Consider the following 13,864-nt stretch of genomic DNA (forward strand, 5'->3'; position numbering starts at 1 on the left):
CTTCAAGCATTACCACAATTTTTTCTAAATTCAGAGCTAGTTTTGCCACTGCAGTCCTTGCAGGGCCTAATAGCTGGTCCTAATGCTCTAATAGTCTCCTCCCTTTCCTTAGCTTTGGGAATCTACCCAAACGTAATGACTGCAACAGTGAAACACTAACATAGTGCAACTGTGTACACTTACATAAATGTAGATGTTAGTGTATTCAGTGTTTTGCAGTCCTGGTTACCCTCCCTCCAGCTCCATGACTTTCTTCTTGTTTACTATACTTAAAGCTTTCTGGTGTATTTGCTTTTTGTTGGTGTAACTGTGTATATAATTGCTTCCCATTATGGGGTCACCTGACATCTGGGGCAAGGAAAACTGATGTAATGGTGTCTGCTGCATGCTTTATACCCCTTACTACATGACGTCGTGGAAGATGAGATGGCAACTAATGCAGGACCAAAGACTTTGGTAATCAGGCCGATTTAGGGCTACCTGCAAGCGGATAACCCAAATGTAATTACACTAACATCTACATTTAGTGTGTACAACTGTGCTTTCTTTGCCTGGGTCTCCTTAAGGCTGATACTACTAGGTCAGTTGCCACCTCCACGGCTTTTCTGTCCAAGTTACCATTTGATATTGGCATATCCTTTTGAGACCACTCAATTTATGGTAGCTGGCAACTCTGTCCCATCTATTGAATAGATGGAAAAGAACATGATACAAAAGTTTATGTACTTACAATAACTAATCTGACCAACTGTATTCCTCCTAGGTGTTGCTGTCATTGCTTCTGGAGAGACTGCTTGGATTATCGCATAGTTTTATGTACAAGCTTGATCAGGCAGTCTTGTCTTTGTGATTTCTGTGGTTGGTAGTGCATCAGGTTTATTAGAATATGGGCAAAATCTGAGGTGTGTTGCTACCAGGAGCCCATTATGGGTGAGGAGAGGAGACTGAGCTGTGGATCTGACTTCTGAGAGGACTAAGCCAAATCTGGTTTGATCTGGTAAGCCATTCAAGGATGTAAGCAGACAGATTTGTCTTAAGTACATAACTTTAACTTGTGTTTGGAATCTTTGTTCTTGTATGGTAGGATTGTGCCTTTTCAGTTTCCCTACTTTGGCACTTAGCGGTTCATAGATGCCTAGGTAAATACTAGGCTTGCTGTTGGTGCAGGCCTTAAGCCTAGCAGATTTCCCTTTTGTGCTGTAATGTATTCCATTTGGTTAGATATTGGCCTTGCACATCACATGGTCTATACTGATTTAACTGGGGGGTCTTATCATAAACTTTTGGGTATTTGGTCCAATTTCTGATCACTCTGCCATATACACTAGACTTTCAGATCCAGCTTTCAAGTTTCTTCCCTCTACCCATAATACCCCAGTCAGCTAGCAATACCACTTCTCATTTACTGCTATTACGCACAGACGTGGATCCTTAGAGTTGCATTTGGGTTCTTAAATTTAGTTTAGTACGTATTTTAAAAACTTAACCTTTCCTATTAATCCTCATTCCTAATTGTAGCTTTTTTCTGATGTTGGACCGTTTACTTTTCTGCCATCTGGTAGTTTTCTGCTGTTCCAGTGCTGGTACTAGACCTTTCCTTCATTTCTATTTTTCTATCAGAGTATGTTCACTCTTCCATCGCTCATCTTTGCTAATCTAAAGTCTGTGCCTTGCCTTGTTTTTCAAGCTATTGCTGGGGAAAAAAGGTTTTAAAGTGCACTTCCTATGGACACATGATTCCTAACTGCCCACAGCGAGTGTTTACTGCCTAGGAGCAGCACACTTTAATGTAGACTGCTGTACTTGTGCTGCATTTAATTCTAAAGCACTCTGACAGGTGTAATAAGTTGGCCCTTAAGGGGATGCTGATGCCTTCATCTTCAGGGGCTCAACCCCCCCCCCAGTAAATCTACAAAATCTCCGGACAGTGTTGTAAGAGACCACCCCCACACACACACACATTCTCAAAAGGCTTCTACTTCGACCACAGCTGCTTTGGGGCCTCCACACAATTCAGGAAACATCAGATCTGACTTTGGATCCTTAAAGAAAGCAGCCAGGTCATTCTGCTGTCCTGACTCCTTTCTAACTTGCTCACTCAGGTTCGCAGTTAAACCAGTCGACTCAATTCAGTACAGTGCCAAGGAGAGTCTTTGCCACAATCAACCACCTAAAGTCAGAGGCAGACTACATGTATAGGTGAAATTCTTCAGAGCTACAATTCAGAACTGATTTCTCCAACATGTCCCACAGTTTGAGACATTGGATCTAAGAGCCCTGAAGGTCCGTGTTGGATCTAAAAATGGCTAGGTCTTTAACTCCAATCTCCCTGAGTGGTTCTGCTCCTAATCACTTGGATTGGAATGAGTCTGAGGCAAAGCATTGGTGCCAGATCCAGGGGGCTAGGTTCCACTCCAATATCTGTCCTCCTTGCCCCTTGGAGCTTCAGCGCTGGATAGCTCTGGTCTGACTTCCTCCATGAGACACAGATCCAAGCAGGGTTGAGGCTTGGTTGCTTTGAAGGTTTCTTCTCCAGTGTGGCCAGCCACTTTTTCCCATTTCATCTGCATTCAAGATAGTGGAGAGGGTTTTTTCTTTATCAGGAGACTAGACTCATCTCTTTGGATCCTACTGCTCCTCCGGGTTTGAGCTGTGATTCTCAGAACTCCACAGGGACAGCCAGTACCATTTAGCATCCAGTCTCCATTGAGGAACATCCCCATTTTTGGGTACCTCCCCAGACCATCCTGCTGAAGAGGTCCCCATAACTGAATGCAAAAGTGTCCCTCACTGAAGGTACTGACTTTGAAGGGGTTCCCCAGATAACATCTTGGAGGCATCCTTGAGATCCTTGAAGGTGGATGGCCCTGTACCCCAGAAGATGTTTCTGGAAGCTTTTTGGTCTGACTTGTCTACATCTTGGGTGACTCCCCCAGCAGATAAGCTTACTGATTTTTAATCTTGCACCAGGCATGGAAGGACCGCTGCATCAGGGAATTGGGTTCAACAGAATCCATCCAAATTTTATATACTGCCAATGGACAGATTGCATTGGAGTAAAGGGGTCCCCGTTGATGCTATGGTTGCGGTGGTAGCTGCTAAAAAAGAGCTAGTGGACAAACTCCTTGGTCCATCCCCTAGTAGTCCAGGGTGTTATCAGGCTTGGAAAGCCTGTCTTTGCTTCAGTGACCTTTGCCTTGAGTACACCCTGAATCTCTTGGTGCACTTCAAGAACACAGCTGGATTTGACCAAGGAAGTCTCTAAATCCCTTTGAGTCCATGTCCATGGAGGACTATAAGGTCCTATTCACAGCTGGCTACTCTATTGCCAATTTCCAATGGATTCATAAGGTTAGTATACCATGCTATGGAGGGGTACCTCCATGGGCCACCAGGAATAGCTGTTGGAGACCTCCCTATATGCATTTATGCGAGCTTCTGTGTTCCTTTTGATGGAACATTGGCCCAACTGAAAGAAATGCTTTCCTGGAGTGACCCAAGATTGAAAGTCCCTGTCTGCCCTAGGAATTCACTTTACTCCTCAGTGAGCCTTTTTTCCTAAAATCATGGAAGTGCATTTTTGTCTTCACACGAATCCTGGAAAGATTCCCAGGACTTGGAGGTATCTGGGATATATTCAGGGGCAGATTGAGTTCACGTGGAAGGTGCCATCCTTGCAGCAAGGGTGGCCTTCAGACTCTTTAATGAACCTTTTCAGCATTCCTGTAAGGTTGCCTGACTGCCCACCTCTGGAGGCAGTCCGGGGAGGGGGGATGACTTGTGTGCTTGCCTTTGCTCTCAGATGCCTGAGCTTCTATTACAAGATTCTTGGGTATTAAAAATATCCTGATGCTTTCATACAGTCTTCTAGACCCCCCCCCCGACCAGGCTTCCCAACGTCCCACCCAGTCTGAGAAGCTTTAGCTTCTTGGATTCAGAAGCTGCTAGACTAGTAAGTTCTGAATCCTTTAGTCTGGTGGGACCTCCTGGAGGACTGCTTGTTTAGTGCAGAAGAAAACCTGGGGACATGAGACCACTTCTGAATCTAAGGAAAGTTAACCAATTTGTGAGGAGAAAGTTCCAAATGGTCCCAGTTCAGTCCATTCTGCCTTTTTACATAAGGATGATTGGATGTGCTTATTGCATTTTCAGGATGCTTACTGTCCCTTAAAGATCAGTCCCAAAGATCCTGAGCTTTTGCCTGGGAGCCAGTTGCAATCCGTTCAGAGCCCTGCCCTTTGGTCTTACCACAGCCCCCAGGGTGTTTACAAAGTGTGGCAGTGGTATCAGCTCACCTGAGACTGCTGGGATTCAGAGTATTTCCATGTCTAGATTGGTTCCTCACAGCCCCAACTAAGTACCTCCCTAGAGTAGTCCAGGGATTATTTGCTCTGACTTTGCCAAAGGCCTAGGTATTTCAGTCAACATCTACAATCTGTACAGAAGGAGTTGATAGGTGCTCAGTTGAACATCTTGTCAGATGGCTTCCCTTTACTGTGTGGACACAATCTCATTTCAGGTGCAGCAAATTCTTCACTCTTCTCCAGCCAGGCTAGTCCTTCAGGCTGGGTTAGATGGCAACTGCCATAACCTTGGTTCCACTGGCCTATTTTTTATATGAATGTTCTCTAGTGGACTATCATCTTTCGTCTTTCCCTTCCCAGTCACTCCAAGTCTGTAAGGCTCATCTTCATTGGTGGTTTCAATTGGATGAAGTTTACCTAGGCTATCCTTTTTATTTTGCTCCCTCCAGTAGCCACAGTAACAGAACCTCTCAATTGGGGTGGGGGGCATTTCTTAGCTGGTCCAAGGCATGTGGTTTCCCCAAGAGACCAATTTCCTGTGTCCCAGAGATTAGGTCCTAGTATTGCATGACTTTCAAGATGTTCTAGACCATTGAAACAAATTGACATGTCTGGTTTGAAACATCAAATAGGGAGGGAAGGGGATCTTTTCCCCTTTGAGAGGCAGTGTGTGGCAGTGGCCCATCTCAAACTGCTTTCTTGTAGCAATGCACATACTGGGGAAATCCAGCATAATTCTGGACAAACTCAGCAGGTACATTTTGATGCCTCTTGAGTGGTCTCAATCGGTGGTGGAGAGGATTTTCTGTCCATGGGGTCAAACTTGCTACGATCTCTCCTGCATCTCATAACAAGTGCAGCAGATTCTTTAACCTAATCCCCCTCCGAGGAGTCACTGAGGTGCTCTAGTCTTTGGCCATCTAGTCTCCTTTACCCTTATCCAATCACCTTATTCCAAATATCTTACAGAAAACATTTTGGTTGTAGTTTGGTAAAGCCAAAAGGAAGCAATGAGGGTAACAGTGTGGTTCCCTTCCTTTGGTAGTCTCTCTGGGTATTCTCTATGGATAGTGGAATAGTCTGTACCTTCTCAAGCATTCCTCCAGGATGAAGCATCCCAGTATTCCAGACCTCAAGCTGATTACTTATTTCCAATTCCATTAACTCATTCCCTCCAGTACAGCAATTTGTGTGAAGCTTTAACTCCAAGTAGTTGTTGCTTGACACTTAAAGAAAAAAAAAAAAATCTATCACCTTACATTTCTAACAAATGTTCATCGAAAGAGGTCAAATCAATTAACTTGTTTGACATGTATGATTCAAGATAAAATATTCTGATACCTTGTATGTAGCATGGTTTTGTAATTATTAATGCAAATATGAGCAAGCAATATTTGACGTATATTGGCGCAGTAGGAGGTAACTGCAGAAACGTGTGGAGGAGCACTTGGCTGTAAGGAGTTAATAGCTAGACAGTTCAGGTGTACCACCACAGTAAAAATGCATTTATCTTCCAAAAAAAGCTTCAAGGTACAATTAGCTACATCTAATTTTCATTTGGGAGAAAATGCCTTCTCTCTAGCTTCTTTTTGTGCACCGCTTTTCTAAAAGGCACCTTCTTTCTTCGACCTCCAGTGAAAGACCAGTCACCTCATTTGGATTTGTTTTACTCAAAGGGTTGACCCAACAACCCCTTTGAATCAGCCAAATCTGATTTCAAGTTTTTGCCTTTGAAATCTGTATTCCTAGTAGCTTAAATCTGCAAGGTGAATTTCTGAGCTCCAAACTCTTTTCCAAATCCCCTTGCATTATTTTTCACGAAGATCATCACATTGCGAAGAAATCCAGCCTTACTGAAGGTGTCATCTGAATCTAAAAACTCTTCTCTTGCCTGTAACCTTCCCCAGTTCAGAGGTACAGTACATGTTACATCTTTTAGATGTCATGGGCAACTAAGTTCATCTCCACCGAACAAAAGATTTTAGGAAATAACCGCTGCTTTCTTACAGAACAGATTGTGATCATCTTTTTCTGAAGTTACCCTGGCCAGGTGGATTACTGATTTGCATTTTTTATTTTTACTCTGCAAGTCCTCTATCAAAAGCTGCCTAAAGCACATTCTACTAATCCATGGTAACTTCTTTTGGTTTAGAACTTCTTTATATTTGTGCAGCAGCTACCTGGACCACTGTTCATACATTTTACTGCTCATTACAAGCTAGATTTCTGCTCCAGAAGCAGAGCTGAATTTGGTTTTCCAGCTCTCTAATACCCTTTCATGAGGGCCACCAGAGATTCATGTTTCTGGTAATTCTGCCCCAAACGTTAAATTAATGAAAAGGACATCAGATCTTTAATAACTGCATCTGTGTTGTCCATGCATCTGTGTTGCCCATTCATTGTTCAATTCCCCACCTTCCTTCCACCTTTCATTTTTGAGTGACCTTGTGGATATTGAACCTTTTTGTTTCAGGTTTGGGCCTCAGCTTTGCTGATGTTCATTCTGCGTACAGCTCCAGTCATAACAGATGAGGTTATGCCGTCAGGCGGGTCCTCGGTTGGCCGAATTACAAAGTCTAGGTCCGGCGTCAGTTGTAGTCGCTTCTTCCCTGACGTCAGTGCGGCAGGGGTATAAAAACCAGCCGACACCATCTTCAGACTTTCTTGCCACGCGGTGCCCGAAGCAGAAGCAGTTCGCAAGTGCCGGTCGGCCAGCTCCTGAGATTACGAAAATATTTCAGCCGAAGTCTTGAAAGCTAAGTACCCCGTTGGGGAAACTTTTCTTGCCTCAGACCGATGTCAGACCAAGTTAATTGCATTTCATGTGGGAAGCAAATACCGCATACAGATTTCCATTCTTTCTGTATTCCTTGCTTAGGCCCAGACCACGACATCTTGGCCTGCCGTTTTTATGCTAGATTTAACAAACGCACTAAGCGTCGGGCGGAGTTTGCCCACCACTATTTATGTAAATGTAAGTACATAGTCGGATACTCCGACTCCAGTTTTGAGTAAGACGCAAAGATAAGGACCGACATATGAGGCCCACGACTTCTTACAGACACCACGCTAAAGCCAACTACTGGTGCTCCGGTTCTCAGCGAGGCGCCTACGCAGCCCCTGAGTACCGATGACTTCATTACCGGTGTCTTCTGTGCTAGAGGTCGCAGGCTCCTCTGCCCCCATTCCGACTACAGATACCGACGCTACTCTGCAGGGAAACTCAGAGTTTAGACAGGCCTGCCACTTCTCAAGGGGTCTTCAGACCTTCCTCCTTTTCCATTAAGGCTTTCACAAAATCTAAAGCAGCCATAAAAACTAAAAAAAAGACCACAGACCCCCCACTCAAGGCCCCATGCCTAAAAAAACAGATGCTCAAATTTGATTACTCTTATCAGGGGTTCTCAACCCCCCTTGGACAAAAGGCCCAGATTGGAGGAAGACTACCCTTCCTCAGATCAAGCCTCTATTACCTCAGAACATTCTGAGGAGCAGGAATATTCATATTCCCCTTTTGAAGACTCTGATGCTGAGGAGGCCATTCCCTCGCCCCGAGGACTATTATTTTGGGGAAACCCTACATACCTGGAGGGAGCACTTTCACTGGGAAGGCCAAGATTACTCTGATGCCAAGAAAAGGCTCGGATTTTCTCTTGCTTCCCCAGCACAGGCCTCTGGCTATACCTCCTGTCTTGGATAGATATATTAGATTATGTGTACACAGAAGCCAGCCTCAACCCAGATTCTTTACCTTCAGCTCCTGTTAAACCTGACGGGTATTACCGGGTTTCTGATTCACACCAGTTCCTATGCAAAAGCCATGCTGCTGACCCAGAAACTATTTCACAGGGTCCCAAGGGAATTAAGGCCTCTACTGCTAAAAAACCATTACCTTCAGAGAAATTTCAGAGCTTTAGAAAGGTGGGGGGAAAAAGGTGTACACCTCTGCCACTTTAGCCATGAGGGCATTAAACTGTCAGTTCCATATGTTAAAGTATCAACAGTTTTTGTTATCTCAGTTGAAAAGCAAACTGACAACCTGAGCAACCAGGTTTAAAGGAGTTGCAGGATTTGTTGCATAGTGCAGAGCAAGTGGGTAAACTTACCTTGCAGTGTGGTTTTGATGCTTTAGAGGCCTCATGTAGAGCTGCTGTTACAGGGTCTGTCATACGTAGACATGCTTGGCTCAGAGCAAACCTTACCAGATCATGTCAAAGCTAAATTACTAGATGCACCTCTTCAAAAAGATGTATTGTTTGGTGTTAAAGCTGAGGAGGTACTAAAGAAAATGGAGGAAAAGACAAGATCAATGCAAACAGTGAAAGATTTCCTACAGTTACAACCTCCACGTTTCAGCAGAAACTGGCCTTCAAAAATTGGTCCTTTCCAGCCACGGACAGACCTCAGAGGCAGATACAGGCGCCCGAGGGGTAGAGGGCAATCTCAAGGATCATTCAGAGCCAGACAGTGGCAAGCACTTACCCCAAGAGGTGGAGAAGATGGATCAGTCATTCAGAAAGCAGCAGACACAATGACTTTCCCCTTTGCATGCCAAGCAAAGCTTTAATGGCAGCACCTTAGGCAGAAAACTGTCATTATTTTCAAAAAATTGGCATTGTCACAAGACAAATGGATCCTGGACATTAGACAGAGGCTACAGATTCCACTTTCACACCCTTCCAAAAATGAGAGGCATGCCAAACCTGCCACAAAATCAAAGGGCAGAGGCACAAAAACAAATTTTAGCTCTCATGGACATGAAAGCTATTCAAGAGATACCTGCAAAAGAACAAGGTCAAGGTTTTTATTCCAGACTATTCCTGGTACCAAGGAAGGACTAAGATTGGAGACCTATTTTATACCTATCCATCCTAAACACATTTACTTATACCAAAATTCAAGATGCTCACATTACAGCAGCATCTTCCCATGCTGGACAAGGAGTCTTGGCTGGTAACATTGGACCTCAAGGAGGCATACCTGCATGTCCCTATCAGACAAGATTCCAGAAGATACCTCAGATTTCTTGCAGGTTCAACCCATTATCAATTCTCTGCATTGCCCTTTGGCTTATCTACTGCGTCCAGAGTGTTTACGAAATGCCCGGCATCAGTAATTGCCTTCGGCAGACTTAAAGGGATACAAATATACTCATATCTGGACGACTGCCTGATCCAAGCGGACAGCAAGCACATACTAATGAAACACATGGCGTTTGTAATAAAACTGTTGAACTTTCTGGGATACACAGTCAACAAAAAGAAATCAAAACTAATACCCTCTCAAACAATAATTTTCCTGGGTGCCAGCTTGAATACAAACACCCAGATGGCCTACCTCATGCCAGAGAAGCAAGGGCAACTATCAATACTTCAGCAAAATGGCAACCTTCACCAGGCTGACTGCAAGGGAAGTCCTGCAGGCTCTGGGATTCATGGCATCTTGCATCCTGCTGATCCTATGTGCAAAGCTGCATATGAGGAAACTTCAATGGTACCTAAAAAAACTTATGGTCTCATCACAGCCAGTTTGGAAACAATTATACCACTCCATGTCTTCATTATACCAGTCATTCCATGTCTTCATTATACCACTCATTCCATGTCTTCAAAAGGAATTTCTGTTGTGGGCTCAAGCATGCCAAAGAAACATAGTTCTCCCCTTCTGCATACCTCAAGCAAATCAAATAATCACAACAGACGCCTCTGACTACACCTGGGGGGGGGGGGGGCACGCGCACATGACAGATCAGTGCATTCAGGGAAAATCTTCCCAAAAAGAGAAGCACCTACACATCAATCAAAAGGAAATGCTAGCAGTGCAAAATGCTATTACGGCCTTCAAAGACCTACTGCATCCAGGCCAGCTATTGATAAGGACAGACAGCACCACAGTGATGTGGTACATAAACAGGGAGGAACTCCTTCATACCCCCTGTGCAGACTAGCCATGTCCCTTTGGAACACTGCTCTGGAATTGCAAATCCAACTTCAAGCACAATTCCTGCCAGGGAAGGAAAACGCACTGGCAGACAGCCTAAGCAGAAATATGACGGATCCACACGAATGGAAGTTGCATCCTCAAGTTTTCGCAAAGAACTCTGGCATGGGGACAGCCAGACATAGATCTCTTTGCTACCCACAGAAATTACCAACTGGCAAAATTTTGCTCTAGGACCTATCGTCCACAGGCCTGGAAAGTGGACGCACTTTCAATTGGACAACACTGACAGTCTGCCTTTCCACCTCTTCCTCTGCTGCCCAAAGTTCTATTAAAAGCCAGAGCAGAGAGGCCAAACATGATTCTCATTGCTCCAGACTGGCCAAGACAACACTGGTATCAACTCCTGAAGAGCCTGACTCATTCCCCACCATGGATCCTGCCTCTAGTGCCTCTTCTGTTGTCCAAGCACAACTTCAAAACTCTTCACATTCAGCTGAAAACCCTCAATCTAGCCGCATGGAGAATCCCTTGATTTCCCAACAGACCCTCCTCTCCAAGGAGGTGCAGGATGTCATCTTGGGAGGCCAGAAGACCTAGTAGAAAAGCCTACTCCGCCAAATGGAAACTGTTTTGTGCCTGGAATCAGAAAAAGGGCCAGAATCCTTGGGTAATTTACCCCAAATATTACAGTACCTAGCTGAGATGTTAAACAGTGGACTTTCCTTCTCCAAGATCCATGCTTCAGCCATTTCTGCACAATAGAACACAGATCCTCATTTATTCTCTCATCCTCTCAAGACGGTTCCTCAGAGGGGCTAAGAATATAAAACCCCCAAGGAAACCACCAGTACCTGCTTGGGACCTCAACTTAATTTTTGATAAGCTGACCCTGCCTCAATTTGAGCCAGCTGCTTCAACAGAACTGCAATATTTGTCATGGAAAACAGCCTTCCTTCTGGCTATCGCCTCAGCACGCAGGGTTTCGGAACTACAGTCCCTCATGGCTGTGCAAACTTTCATCATTTTCCATCAGGACAGAGTTTCCTTACGAACCAACTCTTCCTTTATGCCAAAGGTAGTGTCCAGTGTAGCCTTGAATCAGACTCCAATTTCCCCTTAGTTTTGTGGGCTAGGGTAAAAGGTAGGTAAGACTACTATATTCCTTGGACATTCACAGACAACTTCGTTATTATTTGGACAGGACAAAGCCATTCAGAAAATCCGAGCAACCCTGTGTCCTATGCTACAGGTGCTCAAGGAAAGGCTATCTCCAAACAAACAATTTCAAAATGGATAGCCCACTGCATACGCTTTTGTTACGCATTTCATGGAAAAACTGTACCTTCAAGCATCAGATCCCACTCCACAAGGGCCACAGCTACCTCTACAGCTTTTCTCGGGGTTCCTACCAAGGACATTTTGGAAGCAGCCACTTGGAGTTCTGTGCACACTTTCTCCAAGCACTATCACCTTCCACTTTACTTTAATCTAGAACGGGCTTTGCCACTGCAGTCTTGCAGGGCATCTTTGCTCCTCCTAGTTCCACTTAGTGCCTGCCACCCCTTTTTAGCTTTGGGATTCTACCCCTGTTATGACTGCAGCTGTATGCACGATAAACATAGTACAGTTTTGTACCTACCATAAATGTAGATGTTAGAGTGCTAATACAGCTGCAGTCCAGGATGTCCTTCAAGAATGCAACTGCAGTCATAACATATGGGTTGTCCTGCCTCAGGCAGCCCTCTGTCGGTCGGATTCCAAAGTCTGGGTCGGACGTCAGCTGATGTCGCATTTCTCTGAGCGGCTGGAGTACATAAGCATCAGCCGATGCCATTTTCTTCAGTCTTTCTTGCCGCGCGGTGCCCGAAGCAGAAGCAGTTTGCAAGTGCCGGTCGGTCAGCTCCTGTATTCTTTGATTCCGAAGTCATCAAAAAAGCTAAGTACCCCATTGGGGACCTTTTCTTGCCTCAGCCGATGTCAGAAATTACTGAAAAAGTTAATTGTCTGTCTTGTGGTAAAAAAAAAATACCTCATAAGGATTTCCACTCTTACTGTCTTCCTTGCCTTGGCCCAGACCACGACATCTCGGCCTGTGCTCGATTCAACAAGCGCACTCTCAGGTGCCGGGCGGAGTTCGCTGAAGATTTTTTCGGCGAAAAATTTGCTTACACAATGCTGTCGGATCTTCCGACATCGCAAACTCCAAAGAAACAAAGACCGGGACTGACATCCTCAGCCCGCATCTACCACAGACTCCACGCCAAAACCTACCGTGAGTGCTCTGGTTCCCTCTGAGACTCTCTCCACCGCTCCGAACCAAAGACACCGCATTACAGACTACTCCGATTCCGGATATTACTCTGACGCCAGTTATTGATTTTCCTCCGGATACTGAAACTGAGGAAATGCCCGAGACCATTGCTGTAGACAAGGTCACTCCTGCACGTGGAGCTGCCAGGCCTCCTATGGCCATGTCTATTAAGGCCTACACTAGGGCTAAGGCAGCCAGCAAAACAAAACATCTTACTACTAAAACCTTACCTCAGTCTACTCCAGAGACTCAAATTATGTCTATGGCTGCTGATTTAATTTCTATGATTAGAGGTTCACAGGCCCATCCTGAGAGGATCCCAGCCTCCTTCTGAAAAAAGGCCCCGGGTTGAACCCTCTGACCCTATTCCGTCAGATGAAGATTCTGAGGGTTCTGTCCACTCTGATGGCCAGGAAGAGCTCTTCCAGACCTGTGAGGACTCTGATGCAGAGGATTCCATCCCCTCTGCCTCCCCTCCTGAGGATATTTCTTTTGGGGAAGTTCTGCATACAATGAGGGAACATTTCAAGTGGCAAGGCCAGGAATATTCTGATTCCAGAAAATGCCTTCGGACTTTCTTTAAGAAGCCCCAGCACAGGCCCTTAGCTATTCCTCCTGTACTTGATGTTTTGGATGATTTATATTCTGACTAGTGTTACCCCTGCCTCTCTTCCTCCTGCTCCAGCCAAGCCGGACAGGTATTACAGGGTTCCAGAAACACATTCCCATTTATTCAGGGCCCATACTACTGATTTGGAAACTATTTCACAGGGGCCTAAAGGAGTTTCAGCTTCCACCTCTAAAAATCCATTGCCCTCCAACAGGGAAGCTAGGTCATTAGAGAGATGGGGCAAAAAGGTTTAAACATCCACTACCTTATCTATGCTTTGAATTGCCTTTTTCATATGTTACAATATCAGGATTTCCTGTTAGAAGATTTACAAAAAACATTGGCCACTCCTGATCCTTTAGACAGGAAGGCTTTGCAGGAAGCTGTACATAATACTCAGCAAGTAAGCAATCCCTTCCTACAGTGTGGGTATGATGCACTGGAAGCTTCATGTAGGGCAGCTATGACAGGGGCAGTCATTCGTAGACATGCATGGTTAAAAGATCAACCTCTTCCAGATCATGTAAAGGCAAAACTTCTGGATGCACCTTTGGAAAAGAGCAAGCTTTTTGGTGCTAATGCTAAGGATGTGTTAAAGACCATCGAGGAAAAAGCAAAATCAGTTCAGACGGTGAAAGATTTCCTCCAGGTTCAACCCCCCAGATTCAGTAGGAATTGGCCTTCAAAAAACTGGTC

The 13,864-nt window shown here is 44.9% G+C and overlaps 1 protein-coding gene across 1 annotated transcript in view; it reads left to right on the forward strand.

Annotated features, from left to right (window-relative positions):
- Positions 1-13,864, forward strand: part of CCNA2 (cyclin A2) — a 1,007,636-nt gene that overhangs the window by 232,752 nt on the left and 761,020 nt on the right. The window lies entirely within an intron of this gene.

This window comes from Protopterus annectens, chromosome 2.part0 (assembly GCF_019279795.1).
Source record: "Protopterus annectens isolate FY-2018-M chromosome 2.part0, PAN1.0, whole genome shotgun sequence".
NCBI classification, from domain to species: domain Eukaryota; kingdom Metazoa; phylum Chordata; order Ceratodontiformes; family Protopteridae; genus Protopterus; species Protopterus annectens.